At 42.8% G+C, this 19690-nt stretch overlaps 1 pseudogene; it reads left to right on the plus strand.

Moving 5' to 3' along the window:
- Positions 1 to 2772: 2772 nt before the first annotated feature.
- LOC110015965 lies at positions 2773 to 5447 on the plus strand (annotated as a pseudogene).
- Positions 5448 to 19690: the final 14243 nt, after the last annotated feature.

Below are 19690 nucleotides of genomic sequence, written 5' to 3' on the forward strand. Positions count from 1 at the left end.
AGCCTCCCTTGCTGATAAATGTCTCTCCTCCTCCCGTCTAATAATCCTACTGAACATGTAAACTACTACAGTAGCACACTCTCCTCTTGTCTCGACCAGTTGGCTCCCACTAAAACAAAAAATGTCTCCTTTACCCACACAGCACCCTGATACACCTCTGAACTCCGCACCATGAATTCCCACAAACGACAGTTTAACCCTTGTGCTATCCTAAGCACTTTAACATTGGGAGTTGGGTCATCGAGACCCTCTGAACCTTTTTTCTTCAATGATTTGTGATATTCACTGGTGTCCATGGATTACATGAAATCTTTCCACCTTTATCCACCTTTGTCATGGTGGGGGGAACACGTCAATGTTAGGATGGGTTCATGTGGACCGCACAAGATAGCACAAGGGTTAAGACTGTGACAATGTCACATTATACTGATGTGTGCAAGACATAGTTAAGAAAATTCTTTTGACATGGTGCCGTCAGGAATTTATGTTTTGTATATAAAAACGTATGTATGTACTCCCGCTGTGGGGAGAAAAGGGTTGCCTGTTTTTTTCATGTAAATTACTCGATATACAAAACAGAATCAAAACTAAATAAACGTCATCAAAAGACTATATAAGGGGGTGATGACGAGACCGCGCCTCCCAGCTGACTTCCTCGAAAACGCCGATGAGGGGTGTGGCGCGAGGATTCCCCCTTTCACCTGCAGGCCGCGAATGACAGCTCCACAGGTGGATGTTTGGAGTGAATTCTCTGACTTTTTCGGATGCTGATGGCTTTAGCGGAAAAAGAAAGAAACCCACTGGAGCCGGATATTTAGATCGACGGAGGAAGCATTACCGGGAGGCGCGGTTCCTACAGCAGACGTGTTTCGTAATCGGGAGCAGGAGAGTTTGCTGCGAGAGGCCACGTCAGCAATCCTGGAAGAACGCTGGTGAGATCCAACCATAGTTTTTTTAGTTACTGGTATACCAGAAAATAGCGATCGCTATAGGGCTATTTTTTTTTCTTTCTTTATTGACTCTCCTCATTTTTTGGAATTATTGACTTTCCGGAAGAATTGAACTCTATGAATGACTAAGGCTGAGCACGACTCATCATCTGAATGTTTATTTTGGAATGGAACAATGATCATATTTTTTGAACTGACTCTACCTTAATTTTGGCTGTTGATTAATGCACGGGTTGTGTCTGAAATTTTCTGTTATCTGCAAATTGTTTCTCCGCATTAAGACGCTCTTTTGTGTTTAACCCCCTTTCGTGTATTTATTTATTAGTAACAGGACTAGTTATCCTAGTGAATTGTTACAAGAGGCTGCATCACAAAACTAAGGACAGGACTAAAGGCCCGTACACACCGGGACGAATATTTGCCAGGCGTTATTCGCCAGCGTTTTTCGCCACGTTTTTTGTGTTCACACCCAGGCGATTTTCGCTGACGATGAGCCGAGTGAACATGCAATTTCATTCCCTGACATTAGATGGCGCTTAATGTAAAACAGAAATACTCCTGTACACAAGGTGGCGCTGCGCAACTTTACGCTTCTTAAAGTCGCTTTTCACTCAGAAGAAAAGACCAAGTATTTACGCGCTTGTCAGAATCAAACAAAGAAAACATGAATATTTCCAGCACCAGTAGGTCTAGCTCCAGTTCCAGCGATGAAGAAATAATTCTTCTGTTGAATGATGAAAGACACCGGAAAAGACGCCGATTTTGGGTACATCCCATAGTTATGAGAAGAGAAGAACATGGGGAGTATTATCGACTGGTACAGGAGCTGAAAAGGTATCATGAGCGTTTTCGGGAATATTTTAGAATGTCCGTCATTATTTCTTTGCGGCAGTGTAGACGCTACTTGGCGTCCATCTTCTTCGCTGGTATGTGTGCTCAGAAAGGCAGTTTTGTGTTTGAGCGCCCCCAAGTTGTGTTTTACTGTAACTTCAGAAGCTCCAGACATGTGTGCAAAAGCGCCATTCTCATTGGTCGCATAGTTTTTGACGCGGCGCGTCAAACCAAAAAAACGAACCCGAGGCGTTTTTTAAAAAGTCACGCTTTGACGCGTGGCGTTTTTTCGCGTCGGTGTGCACACTCACAATGGTGCCCTTTGTTTAGTCACGAGGCGTTAAATGTCGGCGAATATCGCACACGAAATTCGTCCCGATGTGTACGGGCCTTAACTGTACATCTCCAGATGTACATTGATTTCACTCACCAGTACAAGAACACCCTCAATACTGCCCGGTCATCCTATTTTTCCAACATCATTCACACCAGCTCCAATAATCCCAAAACTTTGTTTTCTACCAAAAACAAGATCCCAAACCGTAATGACAACTCTCCTTCATCTTTCACTGTGGCAAAATTTTTCAGTAAAAAACATAAGTAAAATGCTGAAGAACATGTTTGCTTTTAAGTTGGCTATCTTCTTCCACTTTCGGCTTCTCCCATCAGGGGTCGCCACAGCGAAACAACCCTCCCACAAGGATGAGTCGCATAGTTAACTTGGCAATGTTTTATGCCGGATGCCCTTCCCGACGCAACCCTCTCAATCTAACCAGGCTTGGGACTGGCACAGCAGCAGAGAAGGGAACAGGGAGCAGCCCGGAATCGAACACTGGTTTTACGGACGGAAGGCGCCGCAAACCAGCACGAGCTAAACCGGTTACCATGTTTGCTTTTAAATAATTCAGTATAATTGTGGCAGCATTTTAAATCGATACAAGTATCGCCAATTAAAATACTACAATATTTCACAGAATTAACATTGTCCTAACCCACTAAGTCAGTACTTCAGTTGTCTGATGAATCATCTTTAACTTCTGTCCTGTTCTCTAAGGTCTTCCAGAGGAGGATGGACGGTTCTTTGAACTTCTACAGACACTGTGATTATTATAGGACAGGCTTTGGTTCTGCTGATGGAGAGTTCTGGCTTGGTGAGATCGGAATTCAAACCGAAGCGGTGATGCTAACGATGAACAAGTTAAAGTTTAAAGAAACTTTATGGACAAAAGTGGATCTAGAAAGCTCCCAGAGATTTCTTTCTACATGTTCCTGTGTTTCCAGCTCTGTTTGAGGAAAAAACACGAGCTGCTGGTGGACATAGAAACCGCAGCCCAGGACAGGAGAGGCTGGAGACCTAGTAGACACCCTATGCCCCGACAGGAGTGAAGAGGATTAATGAATAATGAATGCTGGTGGACATGGAGGACTTTGAAAGAAAAAAAGGCGTACGCTCGCTACTTCTCCTTCTCCGTTGGTCCAGAGGTTGAAAGATACAAACTTGAGGTGACGGGGTTCACTGATGGAGGAGCAGGTAGGTCTAGGATGAGAAACATTTGGACAAGAGGATGAATGGTGTTTTGAGAATAGCAGAGCTCAAAAACTTTTTGAAGGAGCATTCACAGCATCAAGATGACCATTATCGTCACAAAGAAACAGAAAGTTTAAACAGTTTACACAAGAAAAAAGATTCTGTAGTTTCAACAAAGTCTAGAGCTGCTCTGAATGCAGGAAGATTGAAAACAAAGTGATAAATGTGTGTTTGTGTGTATGATGATTCTTCAAGAGACTCTCTGAGTAACCACAATGGGATGAAGTTCACCACCTTTGACGAAGACCAGGATAGGACATAAGGGATCTGTGTCACATTGTATTTAGGGGCATTATTTAGGGGTAATCAGACTGTTCAGTTAGAAAGCAACACTGACAATCAATTTCACCTGTTTTTGTGCAAATGGAATAGACAACAGGTGGAAAAATAGGAAATCAGCAAAAAACCTCCAATAAAGGAGTGGTTCTGCAAGTGGTGACCACGGACTACTCTGTCCTTATGTTTTCTGTTTGATTTTTTGGTGACTTTTGTCACTCCAGCAATACCATAAGACAGCGTCTACAACCCACACAAGTGGCCCAGGTACTGGGACTCATCCAGGACGGCACATCAGCTCGCACTGATGTGCCGTCCTGGATGAGTCCCACTGATGTGATGGTATCATTGTCTGGAGGGTCCAGATTTCGAAAATAGATTTTTCAACTATCTGATTGTCCAATTTATAAGCTAAGAACCATGTGGATTTTCCATCTCCCTCATAATATGTTTGTTTGAGACTTGTTTTTCTCCGTGTTCACAGATCCTGTTTGTAAGATGGGGCAATACTGTAAACTGTCAATAGTGCCATGATTCAGAGATGACATCATTCAGTGATGACATCATTCAATGATTACATCATCAAATAATGACATAGTGTAATGACATTAGATGATGTCATTATTTGTTAACATTACATCATATCAACAAATAATGACATCATGTAATGATGTCATTATGCATCATGGCATGATGGGATTGAAATACATAAATACTTCCCAGAATGCAGCATTGCTTCACTTCAATAGCAGCCAGAGAAATCAGCGATCAAAAATGATGCAACAGGAAGAAAACGTTACAAGAGACTGGGCCTATATTGTTGAGAATGAGAGTGACATTGTCTTGGATGACGACTTTTATAACATGATTGTCTTCCCAGAGGAAAGTTCCAGAGAGGACACGAGTATGGAGTCTCCCATCCCCCAAGACAATTTATCTCAAACCTCTGATGGTGACAGGACATTTAGTCAGAGTGACTTTGAAGGTGATCTGGAGTTCTACAACACTATGTCACCTGACAATAGCTACAGCGATGAGCAGACCGATGAGCACAGTCTGGACTCTCCCACCCCCAGAGAATATCCATTTGGACCCTCTGATTCTGACAGAACAGATAGTGAGGAGGACAATTCAAGTGATTCTGATTCAGAAGACTTCCAAGAAGACTCAACATCAGTGGAGTCTGACGGAGAAACTGATGTCAACGATCTTGATGGATTGATCTCACAGCGAAACAAGTTAAAAAGCTGTTTAGCTAAGAGGGAAAAGAACATTGCAAAGAAGCTGAACCTCATAAAGAAATATGAGCAGGAGGCACTTAAGGCTCAGGAAGATTGGATGTTTTCTGAAAAAAGTATTGAGCTGGAGCGTCACATTAGACAAGAGAGTAGAAAGGACATAAGAGAACTTGAGGAGAAGATCCAAAATGTGACAGAATTCCTCAAGGGGGAGAAGAAACCAAGCTACTCAGAAGGTTACAAGACAGTTTTAGAAGAGACAGAAATGGTAACAAAACAACTGCTTAAAATCAACAGTTTAAATTTACAAATGGAAGATCAAATTGGAAAACAAAAGGAGAAAAGAGAAACTCTTGAAACGCAGTTGGTAGAGATGGTCTTTCTGTCCAACTCTGCAACCAATAGAATCAGCAACCAAACAGAGACAGTTGTGTGTGCACCTCAGCAGAAAGCATCATCACAGACGGAGTTTAATAGACCTGAAAGTGCCTCTGGATTGAACCAAAAAACAGACTCAGCTTGTTTTCAATCACAAAAAAGTATTCTTACTATTGGAGCTGCACCTAAGAAAACAACCAATGGGAGAAGAAAAAATCAGACCATTAGCCCCAAAGCAAAGCCGGACGTCTCTTCTCAACTGCTGCACACACTGAAAGTGAATCCACCACATCAGTTCAGTTGGGTTCCATCAGAAGAAGCGGCCGTTAAAGTCAGCAGCCAGGCTAAATCAAGTGGGTGTGCACCTCAGGAAAAGTCTTGTGAACAACAAAGTTCTTTTACAAAGAAAGACTCGGCATCGGACAAACTAAAAGCCTCATTGTTGTTAGAACCTCAGAGGACTATCTTTACCATTGGAGCTGCACCTAAGAAAACCACCAATAGAAGAAAAAATCAGACCATTTGCCCCAAAGCAAAGCCGGACGCCTCTTCTCAACTGCTGGACACACTGAAAGTGAATCCACCACATCAGTTCAGTTGGGTTCCATCAGAAGAAGCGGCCGTTAAAGTCAGCCGCAAGACATGCAGCAATAATTAGGTGTAAATATTAGATAACATTAGCTTGTAGGAAAACTACTATTGTAGTAGATAAACGTTGATCAGATCCACATAAAATTCAATTTCATGAAGTATTTAGCATTAAACACTTTTAAAAGGTGTGTCATGTTTTTTAATAAATGTATATTTAATTATTTGATATTAAAAATGTTAGTGTGTTTTACTATGATATATGTAAGTTGTCTTTATTTTATTTTAAAGATTTATTTTTTATTTGGAAGTAGAGAAACAAGTCTTCAGTTGATAAATATTTGTACGTCTTTAATTTTATATATTGGGATTTATTTTTTTATTTATTTTCTGTTATTTTTGGGTTTTATTTGTTTGTTTTTTTTCTTTATTAATGGTATAATTTCTCAACCTTCCAATAAACAAAAATTATTCTATTATAACTGCACTGTTTTCATTTAGTAATTTTATTTCTGTTTGACTTGTACCTTTGTTCAGTTTCTCTTGATCTTTGTTTTAAAAAGTATAAATATAACAATTAAAAATATAAATTTACATACAAATATGTATATATTGTCTTAGACAAAACAAGAAAGATAGACTCATAAATACACCTCCATACAGAGATTGCTTTACAGAAAAATATTGTGATACATTAAATGTAAAAAAATATAGAGAGAGATAAAGTTGTTAAACAAAATATGAAAAGAGATGAATAGACAAACATACAAATATATATGCATAGCCTTCAGTAAACTACCACTTTAAAGGTGTGGAGGGGTTTGGGAGCTCCTGTGATCCTAGGAGCAATGATGTCTGGGGCTAAAGCCCCTGCTGTTGTCACCAATAGCAGACAGCTTCTTCAAAGCTTCTTCATGAGAAAGCTACATGAACTTCTGATAATGTTGTCTGAATTGAAGCCACTCCAGCCCCACTGTTACATCCATTTGAATGCATGCTGCTACGTAAAAAGGGATGAATGTGTAACATAAAGACAAAACAAACAAACCCGTGAGGGGTCAGCAATAAATGGCAGCTAGGCCGTTTATTACAAGTATGGCACCAACAAAGAGGGATAATAAAACATGGACAAAAATGAAGGGGGGTTAGTAATTAACAAATTAGAAAGGAAACAAGGAACGACAACAAGGAAAGATCTGTGAGATCTGTGAATCTTGGAGTAACTTTAGCTTTCTTTGATAACAGATGATTATTTTAAGGGCCAAAGGTAAGTTGTTGAGTTTTTCTCTTTTAATGCATGAGTTCATTTTAAAAGTTCATCTTGACTTTAAAATGTTCATTTGTCATGAAATGTTCGGTTTCTTTTCCTGTATTTCAACAAGCATGTGACACAAAAACATATTGTAATGTGCAATAGATTTTAAAGTTAATACATGAACAATTAGTTCAAGTGTGTTTGATCATTTGAAGTCACATGCTGGTTGGAATCCAGGTTTTGCTTCCATGTTCAGTCAAAAAACAAAAGGCACTGGTAGATGGTACTCTGGCTTCAGCTAGACGGGGTTCAACTCCCTGCAGTGTCCTTGAAAATTCTTTGACTTTGACATGAAACATCAAAGTAAGTAGTCTTCCAGAAAAGATGATTCTAGAGTTATAAAGATTATTCCATGTTGATAAAGAATTGTTTAACAATTGATCAATGTATTAAATGTATATCATGTATTCTTTTCTATTAAATTGGTTGCATTGGTTTTTATTATGATTGTACCAACCTGACACTTTTTCCCCTTAAGTTTCAGATGTGAAGAAGCAGCTGCTGTTCCTGGAATTGACTTTCATGTGAAACAGAAGATTAAGCTCCAGTTGAAAAATGCTTCAACATGGGTGGGCACATGACATACAGCACAGATGAAATTACTTTCCTCTCACCCCACAGTGCAAGCAGCTTATAAAATAATAACATGAAATAAATATAAAAAGCAATCTCAATAGTGAAAAAGAGCAATGAAATGGTTAAAGTGACAGTTTAAAGTGGCAACAGTGCTAAGAGCAGTAAGTAGGTGAGTCAGAGATGGCAGGTTTTGGTGAAGGTGATGTTCTGATGCAGGAGTGAAAGGGTTCATGTGTAAGTTTGCAGCACGGAGTGGAGGGGGCAGATAGGATAGGGCAGGGAGGGAGTTGAGTTTCCTTACCCCGTTGTGGAGGAAACTGTCCTTGAGTCTGCTGGTTCTGGCCTGGAGACTTGGCAGTCTCCTCCCTGATGGCAGCAGGTTGAAGTGTCTCTGGGATGGGTGTGAGGGGTCCCCTGCAATCCGGATGGCTTTGCGTGGGGGGGGAGTAATAAATGTCCGAGAGTGAGAGGGACACCGATGATCTTCTCAGCTGTTTTCACAATGTGCTGCAGACGCGGTGCAGGCACCATACCACAAATGGTGCAGCTGGTCAGGATGCTCTCGATGGAACCCCTGTAAAAGGTCTGCATGATGGGGTGGGGGAGGAGCTCTGGCCCTCTTCAGTTTGCGGAGGAAGTACAGGCGTTGTTGGGCTTTCTTGGCCAGTGATGCAGTGTTGTGGTTCCAAGACAGGTCGTCGGAGATGTGCACCCAACTTGGTGCAGCTCACCCTTTCCACAGCAGCACCATTGATGATCAGTGGAGCGTATTGGGTGTGAGTTCTCCTGAAGTCCACAACCATCTCCTTTGTCTTCTCCACATTCAGGTGGAGATTGTTGTCTTTGCACCACAGAGCCAGCCTGCTCATCTCACTCCTGTAGGTGGTCTCATCATTGTTGTTGATGAGACCCACCACTGTTGAGTGAAGAGGTTGGAGCTTGATGTTGGTGTGCAGTCGTGAATCAGCAGAGTGAAGAGAAAGGGGCTCAGCACATATCCTTGGGGGACCCCTGTGTTCATTGTGATGGTGCTGGAGGTGTTGTTGCAGATGCAAACTGCCTGTGGTCTCCCCGTCAGAAAGTCCAGCAACCAGTGACACAGGGGGGTGTTGAGTCCAAGTTGGTCCAGCTTGTGGATGAGCTGCTGTGGGATAATGGTATTGACAGCAGAGCTGAAGTCAATGAAAGGCATTCTGACATGCCAGTCTTTTGTTTCCAGGTGGGTGAGGGCTGAATGGAGGGCTGTGGAGATGGCATCATCAGTTTTCCGTCACTGCTGTCTCTGAAGTGGTCAGCCATCCTCCTGGAGTACTCTCTCTCGGCCACCCTGATGCCACGTGACAGGTTTGCCCTGGCTGTTCTTAGACCAGCTTCATTCCCAACTCTGAAGGCAGCGTTCCGTTCCCTCCAGAGTCTGTGGACGTCTCCTGTCAGCCATGGCTTTTGGTTGGCTCAAAAGGTGATGGTTTTGGTGACCGTGACATCATCCATGAACTTCCTCATGTAGGATGTGACAGTCTCTGTGTACTCCTGGAGATCAGTGATGTTATTAACGGTGGCTGCTTGTTTGAATTTACTCCAGTCAGTGGAAGCAAAGCAGTCCTGTAGAGCCTCAGTAGATCCCTCAGGCCACACCCGAACCACCTTTTTAGCTGGTCTGATGGCTTTGACCTTTGGCCTGTATGCTGGCATTAGCATGACAGAGGTGTGGTCTGAGGCGCCCAGGTGGGGGAGGGGAAGGGCTTTGCAGGCTCCATTGTGTGGGGTGTAAACATTAGCTGCGTTTACATGGACACAAGTAATCGGAATAAACGCCCGATCGGAAGAAAAATGCGTCATGTAAACACGCCGTTCGGAATACTCTCCCTCGATCAGACTCGATCGGATCAAAATTTCTTTCCGATGGAGATAAGTGGGTTATGCTGATTGTTGATCCGATTGTTGTTCATGTAAACAGTTCATTCTGATTGTGTGTCACTACTGCTCTGGTTAAACATCATGGATAGACGGTTTTCGCTCCAGAGAAAGCTTTGGAGCACAAACAGGACCGACAGGCGACTCTGCGGACGCCCGGTGCGACGCGCGGATGCCTCACTCCGCCTTCGCCCAGCGGGCTTCTCTCCTCTCCCTTCTCTTACACCACTTGTGAGAGGGGTACCGGGGTGGAGCGCTTCGTGCCCCCTGATGTCCGGACCCTGCGTGGTCCGGGCTCAGGTGCCAGTGGACAAAGCTAACCGTGTCTCTGATCAGAGCAGCAGGACTTATAACTTTGTGTTTGAGGGGAGGGGAGGATGCTTTGTTACGTGTGGGAGGCTTCGGACTGCCATCCGTCCCGCGGCTCTGGGTTAGCGAGCTGCTTTGGGGCGGTGTGTGAGCTTTTCATAGCAGAAATGCTGCTCAGTCCTTAGAAACCATTTAAACAATCAACGTAAATGTGTGTTTCCAGTCGTGTCCTGACTAAATAAAGGCTGAAGTTATTCCCACATTTATTTGTGCAGTTGGATTTTATGTTCATCAGAGGTGAGGAGGTGGAACAGACCGACTGTCAGGTTTCTTGGCATGCACATCTCCAAGAACCTGACATGGACACTGAACACCTCCAAACTGGTGAAAAGGGCCCATCAGAGGTTTTTCTTTCTGAGGAAGCTGAGGAAGGCAGTTCTGGCTCCGGGACTTCTCAGACAGTTCTACAGGAGCACCGTGGAGAGCATCCTCTGCCAGGGCTGTACAGTGTGGTACAGCAACTGCACAACAGAGGAGAGGAGAGACCTGTCCCGGAAGGTGAAGACAGCGGAGAAAATTGTGGGAGCTGAGCTACCAGACCTAGACATGGTATACAAAGTGCGTCTACAGAGAAGAGCACGGGCCATCAGCTTGGACAGCAGCCATCCTGGACACTCCCTGTTTGTGACGCTGCAATCGGGCAAGAGGTACCAGGTTTAAAAATCAAGGACAAATAGACTGAGATGCAGCTTCTTCCCCAGAGCTGCAGTCTCCATCACCCACCCACCACCACTTTCCATCTCCCATCTTATTCATCTCAGACATCCCTCAGTACAACACACTACTGAATGTGCAATAAAGCTGTTTATTTATCATGACATTTTTATTTTAAACTTCTTAACGTATTTTTTTTTTTCTAATATTGGTTTTTATTCTTTGATGTTTACTTCTTTTTGACTGAGTGCCAACAGAATTTGCTGCAGAAATACAAAAACATTTTGCACATGTAACTGAGGCTACTGTCCAAGATGTTTTTTCCTCATGTGGGGAAGTTGATATGTCCATGGAGTTTTAAAATCACGCTCTTGGGGTTTGCATGGTTGAAGTCCCCGGCCAGGATGAGAAAGGCATCAGGGTGTACAGTCTGCTGCTCATTGATGTGCTGGTGTAGTTCATACAGAGCCTCACTCCTGTTGGTGGTGGAGCTGGGAGGGATGTATGCTGCTAACAGCAGTATGAAGCTAAATTCTCTCGGCAGGTAGAATGGCAGACATTTAATGATCATAAACTCAGCCAGTTGGGAGCAGTGTTGATAAACCACTCTGGTCCGACACCAGGCATCGCTGATGTAAACACACAGTCCTTCACCGTGGGTTTTACCCCCCTTGACGAGCATCCTGTCATCCTGGCAGCATGCTAACCCGGCTAGCTGAATGGCACAGTCCGGGACGTTGTCCGTTAGCCACGTTTCCACGAAGACAAAGACCAGTGATCGTACGTTGGCCAGCATGATTGTTGGGATAGCTGGTCGGTGAGGACTAGCCGCTAGCGTAGCATGGATGCCTCCACGCTTCCCCCTCTTTTGCTTCCTCATGCACCGCCTGTGCAAACACGTCCACTCCAACGTAGATGAAGGGTGGAGACACTTCCAAGTGTTCTTGTGGCAGATCGGCCATGAGCTGTTGTTCTACCTTTCGACGCAACTGTCGACATGTTACACATTTGTGTATAACAGATGCAATGAGTTGCTAACCTCCTATATTCCAGTACCCTGCTGTTCTGAGGGCCCTTTCCGTGAAGTGCCGACCTTGGTGCTTGACTTGTTCGTGGTATCTTCTTACCAGAAGCAGGGAAATGTGACTGTTCTTTGGCAAGATGATGGGATTTCTTTCTATTGTGTTTATTTGAGCATGTTTTAGTCTACCCTAACACAAATCAAGTCCTCTTTCAGAATGGGATTCAGGTTTACAAGTGCACTATTTTTGGGCACAGATAGTTTTGTTTTTAAGGATGTCATCTCTTGTAAGAAGAACTGTTCCTGGGGCTGTTTTGGTTATGACACGTTTAGCTTGAGTTAACTCATCAGGAGTGTGTGGGAGCTTGCAGCAGTGCCATCCTTTGCAATTGCCAAGGTTGTTTTGTTTGTATGTCTTGATTACGTGGATGAGAGTTGCTATTGCCCTGGTGAGTGAATTTATCAATGAAAACCGTTGGAAGCGTGTGGCAAGAACCATTTCTTGGCCTTGTGTCAAAAAGGTTCACTTCACTGTGTATTTCTGTGTCTGTTTCTGGATTCACAAGTTCATAAGTCTCTTTTGGGTTTGCAGGACAGAGTTTTGACTTGTACAGGAAAGCTGGTCCAGTGAACCATTTTTGTGTGTGTTAGGTGTGATGCTGGAACTGACCTGGATGCATGGTCCCCAAGGTTGTCTTGTGTGCAAACATCGAACCACTGGTCTGGTTTTGGAGACTGATGAATGCGCTGGATATGGTTGTGAATGTAGACATGGAAACAGTTGGTCTGATTGTGAACATATTCAAGCACAACTTTGCTGTCACAAAATTACTTTACTTAGTCCAATTTTAGGTATAGTTCATCTTGGATGAGGTCAGTTACTTCCAGGGCGAGTACTGCAGCACGTAGTTCCAGCCGGGGAATGGTAGGCCGAGAGATCGGAGCTAGTTTAGCTGTTCCTGAATGAAGCCCACCTTTACATCTCCTTCAACTTGAATAGTCCTGAGATACGCCACAGCTCCAAGTGAAAGTGTCTGTAGTAGTTACCCTGTTCCCGAACACATGCACCCGCATTCTATAGTCAATGATCTCTTTGGACAACAGGCTTTTAAGGTTAAACGGTTCAAAAAAGTCAGAGCAGACCAGTGAACGATGACTTTGGTCGTCCAGAATCACATACATGTTGGCTTCTTTTTCACGTTGACCTTGTTGATAAATTCTGACCAGACAAATCTTAGAGCAAGATCTACCCGTTTGCCCTGGTCCACAAACTTGAGTGCAATGTGAACTCACAGTCGCATTGGTGACGGTTTGCTCCTCCTCCCCACCGTTGTTTGTTGGGGGAGCAGGCCTTGTAGAGACTTGGGGCAGCATGCTAGCATGCATTGCGGTATTGTGGCGGTCACTGTCGCACTCTGAGCACTTTACCAGGGTTTTGCAGTACTTTGCAAGATGACTGGTTGAGGTGCAGCATTTAAAGCAGATTCCATTTTCTGTAAGAATTGTTTTCCTTTCGATGATACTTTTAGCTCTGAAAGCTCTACATTTTCTTGTTGGGTGTGAGTTGTTGTGGATGGGGCAGTTTTTCTCCAGTCCTTAGTGATTTTTCACAGGCAGATTTGTTGGTGGTTTTGCTCCTGCTGAAACACAAGTTTTGTGAACTGATATTCTGTTCCCAAAAGTCCTCACGGGTGCTTTATGTACTTTTTCATAGTTGCGTGAGAATATGAAGCTCGTGTCATTCCTTCTGCGTAGTTCATCACGATCAAACTGGTGAAATAGTCAAATGGGGGGAACTGTCCGTAGTTTCCTTCCTAGAACTTTGAGCCGACTGTGAGCCATCTTTCCTGAATCCCATGGGGAAGCTTTTCTAGTATGGGGCCAATGCCTCTAGCAGTGTCCAAGTATGCAAGCCCTGTTAAGTAAACTTCATCCTTAGTAACTTGAACTTCCATAAGCATATCACCCAAATCTCTTAACTTGGAGTATTCTTTTGCAGTTTTTCTTGGGAAATCCTCAAGTCTTTTAAACAAATCTTTTTTCTGCCACTTCAGGTGCGGCGTAGCACTCCTGGAGGCGTGCCCAGGCCTTTTCCAGATCTACACTGGGATTTCCAGCGTCCACGGACCTGATTCTTTTAACATGATTTACAGATTAAGTCCCAAGCCACTTAATTAGCAGATCCAACATTTCAATAGCTGTGAGTCCTATATCTGCAGTAGCATTGTAGAATGATGACCGCCATGCTTTGTAACTTTCAGGTCTGTCATCAAACTGGTAAAGACTTGTACTCACCAAGTCACGGCGGGCCAATTAACGAGCCAAGTTTCCAGCTTCAGATGTTATGCTGGGAGGAGTGGTGATACCTTCTGGGTCATATGATGGTGAAGCTGCGTTTAGTGGAAGACCATCAAAGTAATGAGTTGTCTTTGGCTTTGTCTGACATCCTCTTTTCTCGTGGCTGCTGTTTTCGTGATCTTTTTGGCCGGCATCCTGAGCATGCCATTTAATAAAACTTTGATCCAAACTAGGTCCTCTGGATTGTGGAGCTGTGGGTATGTGGCTTTCTTGTGACTGGAGCTGAACTTGTTTTTCAACATTTATTTCCTTTTCCAATTTTCTTGAGCAAATGAATCTGATTCGTCTGATTCCAGTTCCTCAGCTGCTTCTAATGTCTCTGCTTGTGCAATGGATGCAGCAGCCTCTCTTTGGAATTACTTTAACTCTGCTTCTAACTTTGCTTTGCTTAACTGTAGCTCTGCTTCTTTAGCTGCCCTTTCTACTTTAAGCTTAACTTCTTTTCCAGCATATGAAGCCCTTGCCTTTGCTGCTTCTGCTTGAGCATGTGCCCGAATAACTGCACTAGATGCAGAGGAGAGAGAGCTTTTTGTGGTTTTTGATGCTTTTTCTGACTTAGCTGCTTCCTTTTTGTCATCCATCTTCATTTCGTCAAACTCCCGATTTTCTTCACCTTTTCACTAAACTATCACTATACTATACTATACTGTAAAGTAACTTTCAGCTAGACAGCCATCTAAACTTTACTCCAACATAAAACAAAATGTGTCCTCTTTGAAGGTGGTTTAATTAACAAGCTTGTAAACTGGTGTACAAGTGGAATTTTAAAAAATACAGAAATAAAAACAGTCAAATAGCAGTCCTTTTAAATAACATTAAACAAAAAAAAATCCAGCATTTTAGCCTTCATGAAACACACACAATATGCCAAACAGCACACATCCAGCATTGTGTTTAACTTAAAAACTTATCAGTCAGATTTAAATAATTAAAAATTCCTAAAACTCCTTTAAACCCAAAAAATACCTACAGGTGTTGCTTATAGGGGATCAACCAAAAGTTCAGCGGATTTCGAATGCAAAAACCTCAGCTCTCAGCATCAACCAGCGTTTTTTCCTCCACTAATATGCATTCCAGCACGTCCGGCTGATGTGACTTCGCCAAAATAAAAGTGGCGGTTTCATAATAAAAGTCTCTGTACAAATATACCTGAAAAACTTGACTGAAAGGCAGAACAGCTGTAAACATTACCGTGATTCAATGATGACATCATTGAGTGATGACATCATTCAATGATTACATCATCAAATAATGACATAGAGTAATGACATTAGATGATGTCCTTATTTGGTAACATTATATCATATCAACAAATAATGACATCATGTAATGATGTCATTTTGCATCATGGCATGATGGGATTTAAATGCATGAATACTCCCCAGAGTTCAGCATTCCTTCACTTCAATAGCAGCCAGAGAAATCAGTGATCAAAAATGATGCAACAGGAAGAAACCGTTACAAGAGACTGGGCTTATATTGTTGAGAATGAGAGTGACATTGTCTTGGATGACGACTTTTATAACATGATTGTCTTCCCAGAGGAAAGTTCCAGAGAGGACACGAGTATGGAGTCTCCCATCCCTCAAGACAATTTATCTCAAACCTCTGATGGTGACAGGACATTTAGTCAGAGTGACTTTGAAGGTGATCTGGAGTTCTACAACACTATGTCACCTGACAATAGCTACAGCGATGAGCAGACCGATGAGCACAGTCTGGACTCTCCCACCCCCAGAGAATATCCATTTGGACCCTCTGATTCTGACAGTATAGATAGCGAGGAGGAAAATTCAAGTGATTCTGATTCAGAAGACTTCCAAGAAGACTCAACATCAGTGGAGTCTGACGGAGAAACTGATGTCAACGATCTTGATGGATTGATCTCACAGCGCAACAAGTTAAAAAGCTGTTTAGCTAAGAGGGAAAAGAACATCGCAAAGAAGCTGAACCTCATAAAGAAATATGAGCAGGAGGCACTTAAGGCTCAGGAAGATTGGATGTTTTCTGAAAAAAGTATTGAGCTGGAGCGTCACATTAGACAAGAGAGTAGAAAGGAAATCAGAGAACTTGAGGAGAAGATCCAAAATGTGACAGAATTCCTCAAGGGTGAAAAGAAACCAAGCTACTCAGAGGGTTACAAGACAGTTTTAGAAGAGACAGAAATGGTAACAAAACAACTGCTTAAAATCAACAGTTTAAATTTACAAAAGGAAGATCAAATTGGAAAACAAAAGGAGAAAAGAGAAACTCTTGAAACGCAGTTGGTAGAGATGGTCTTTCTGTCCAACTCTGCAACCAATAGAATCAGCAACCAAACAGAGACAGTTGTGTGTGCACCTCAGCAGAAAGCATCATCACAGACGGAGTTTGATAGACCTGAAAGTGCCTCTGGATTGAACCAAAAAACAGACTCAGCTTGTTTTCAATCACAAGAAAGTATTTTTACTATTGGAGCTGCACCTAAGAAAACAACCAATGGGAGAAGAAAAAATCAGACCATTAGCCCCAAAGCAAAGCCGGACGTCTCTTCTCAACTGCTGCACACACTGAAAGTGAATCCACCACATCAGTTCAGTTGGGTTCCATCAGAAGAAGCGGCCGTTAAAGTCAGCAGCCAGGCTAAATCACGTGGGTGTGCACCTCAGGAAAAGTCTTGTGAACAACAAAGTTCTTTTACAAAGAAAGACTCGGCATCGGACAAACTAAAAGCCTTATTGTTGTTAGAACCTCAGAGGACTATCTTTACCATTGGAGCTGCACCTAAGAAAACCACCAATAGAAGAAAAAATCAGACCATTTGCCCCAAAGCAAAGCCGGACGCCTCTTCTCAACTGCTGGACACACTGAAAGTGAATCCACCACATCAGTTCAGTTGGGTTCCATCAGAAGAAGCGGCCGTTAAAGTCAGCCGCAAGACATGCAGCAATAATTAGGTGTAAATATTAGATAACATTAGCTTGTAGGAAAACTACTATTGTAGTAGATAAACGTTGATCAGATCCACATAAAATTCAATTTCATGAAGTATTTAGCATTAAACACTTTTAAAAGGTGTGTCATGTTTTTTAATAAATGTATATTTAATTATTTGATATTAAAAATGTTAGTGTGTTTTACTATGATATATGTAAGTTGTCTTTATTTTATTTTAAAGATTTATTTTTTATTTGGAAGTAGAGAAACAAGTCTTCAGTTGATAAATATTTGTACGTCTTTAATTTTATATATTGGGATTTATTTTTTTATTTAGTTTCTGTTATTTTTGGGTTTTATTTGTTTCTTTTTTTCTTTATTAATGGTATAATTTCTCAACCTTCCAATAAACAAAAATTATTCTATTATAACTGCACTGTTTTCATTTAGTTATTTTATTTCTGTTTGACTTGTACCTTTGTTCAGTTTCTCTTGATCTTTGTTTTAAAAAGTATAAATATAACAATTAAAAATATAAATTTACATACAAATATGTATATATTGTCTTAGACAAAACAACTAGAAAGATAGACTCATAAATACATCTCCATACAGAGATTGCTTTACAGAAAAATATTGTGATACATTAAATGTATAAAAAAAATATATAGAAAGATAAAGTTGTTAAACAAAATATGAAAAGAGATGAATAGACAAACATACAAATATATATGCATAGCCTTCAGTAAACTACCACTTTAAAGGTGTGGAGGGGTTTGGGAGCTCCGGTGATCCTAGGAGCAATGATGTCTGGGGCTAAAGCCCCTGCTGTTGTCACCGATAGCAGACAGCTTCTTCAAAGCTTCTTCATGAGAAAGCTACATGAACTTCTGATAATGTTGTCTGAATTGAAGCCACTCCAGCCCCACTGTTACATCCATTTGAATGCATGCTGCTATGTAAAAAGGGATGAATGTGTAACATAAAGACAAAACAAACAAACCCGTCTGGGCTTGGATGGGGGGGTGCGTGGTGGGGGGGTGGGGTGGCGGTCTGGCTTGGCTTGGGGGTGTGGTTCCTTTGCCTGTGCTGGGGGGGGTTGGCGGGGGCCCTGCTTGGGGGGGGGGGGGGCAGCGGCGCTGGATGTGCTACCCGTCTACACCTTGGGTTGGGATCAGCCGTTTCACTGGCTCTGGGACGGGACAGGACAACCCTCTTGGGACCCCTGGTCGCTCTGGGGGTCATCTGCTTCGGCTGCGGGGTCTGGAGTGGGGGGGCTTGTTGGCCCTGTCCTGTGGGGGGGGCGTTCTGGGGGGGAGGGGGAGCCCACTATTGGTACGGGACCTTGGGGTATTGACGGGTTGGGGTTTCCGCTGAGGCAATCGGCGGTTACCCCGGCCGGTTGGCTGCCTCGGTCCCGTCGAAGCCTGACCGGAGCTCTTCTAGGGCCGGCGCTTGGGGGTGGGGGCCTGGGCTTGCTCCGGGGGGCCGGCGCTTTCTGGCTCCTCTCTCTCTGTGTGGGGTGGGTGGTGCTGGGCCGGGGGTGTCGGCGCCTCCGGGGATGGGGCCCCTGGTTGTTCCCTGCCTGCTGCCGTGAGGTGTTGGGGGTTCCGGCTGCCGCTGCTGCTGCGGTGGGGGTCTTGCTCTGGGGATGGCTGGGCACTCTCCCTCCTTTTCACATTCCACCGTCCATTTTAGAAAAACATAAACACTCACCTGAGCACAGGTGTTAGCTCACCTTTGCACTAACAGTTTGCATGATTGAATGAATGAAAGATTTCACACCAGTTGGTTTAAAGGCATAAGTATGCGTGTGTGAACACTATCGGTTTTGTGTACATGTTGACATGTGGACATTTTTTTCAGCCAGCAGGTGTGTTGATAACATTTGAGTGCGTGTGTGGACAGCCACTGCCCTTTTTGTACTACATTTGAACCTTACCGTAATGATAAACAACCAGTAAACTTGTTGCTTTATGCTGCTTCATGGTCTTATCCCCCCCTCCTATTATCACCCTCCTACCCTCCCCCCCCCCTCTCTCTCTAACATCCCTCTCTCTTCTTCCCTTCTTTCCTTTTCCGTCCGGTCCAACACCAAAGATTTTCAAACATGATCGAAATTAATAAAGTTTGGCCTCAATTACAAAAGGGGTTTATTCAGACATACCTCTGGTTTGTCTGAAGATTTAATAACCCCTGTTGTTAAAGTAAAATATGTCCAACACAAGAGGCCCTCAGCTCTCATCTGCCTGCCTAGCTGTTGGACAGGACAAGTTAAGAAAAAATAAATAAATAAATAAATAAATAAACAAACCTGTGAGGGGTCAGCAATAAATGGCAGCTAGGCTGTTTATTACAAGTATGGCACCAACAAAAAGGGATAATAAAACATGGACACAAATGAAGGGGGGTTAGTAATTAACATATTAGAAAGCCCGGCTATTTCAACAAGGAAAGATCTGGGAGATCTGTGAATCTTGGAGTAACTTTAGCTTTCTTTGATAACAGATGATTATTTTAAGGGCCAAAGGTAAGTTGTTGAGTTTTTCTCTTTTAATGCATGAGTTCATTTTAAAAGTTCATCTTGACTTGAAAATGTTCATTTGTCATGAAATGTTCGGTTTCTTTTCCTGTATTTCAACAAGCATGTGACACAAAAACATATTGTAATGTGCAATAGATTTTAAAGTTAATACATGAACAATTAGTTCAAGTGTG

The sequence above is a fragment of the Oryzias latipes genome, chromosome 11 (genome assembly GCF_002234675.1).
Source record: "Oryzias latipes chromosome 11, ASM223467v1".
NCBI lineage: Eukaryota > Metazoa > Chordata > Actinopteri > Beloniformes > Adrianichthyidae > Oryzias > Oryzias latipes.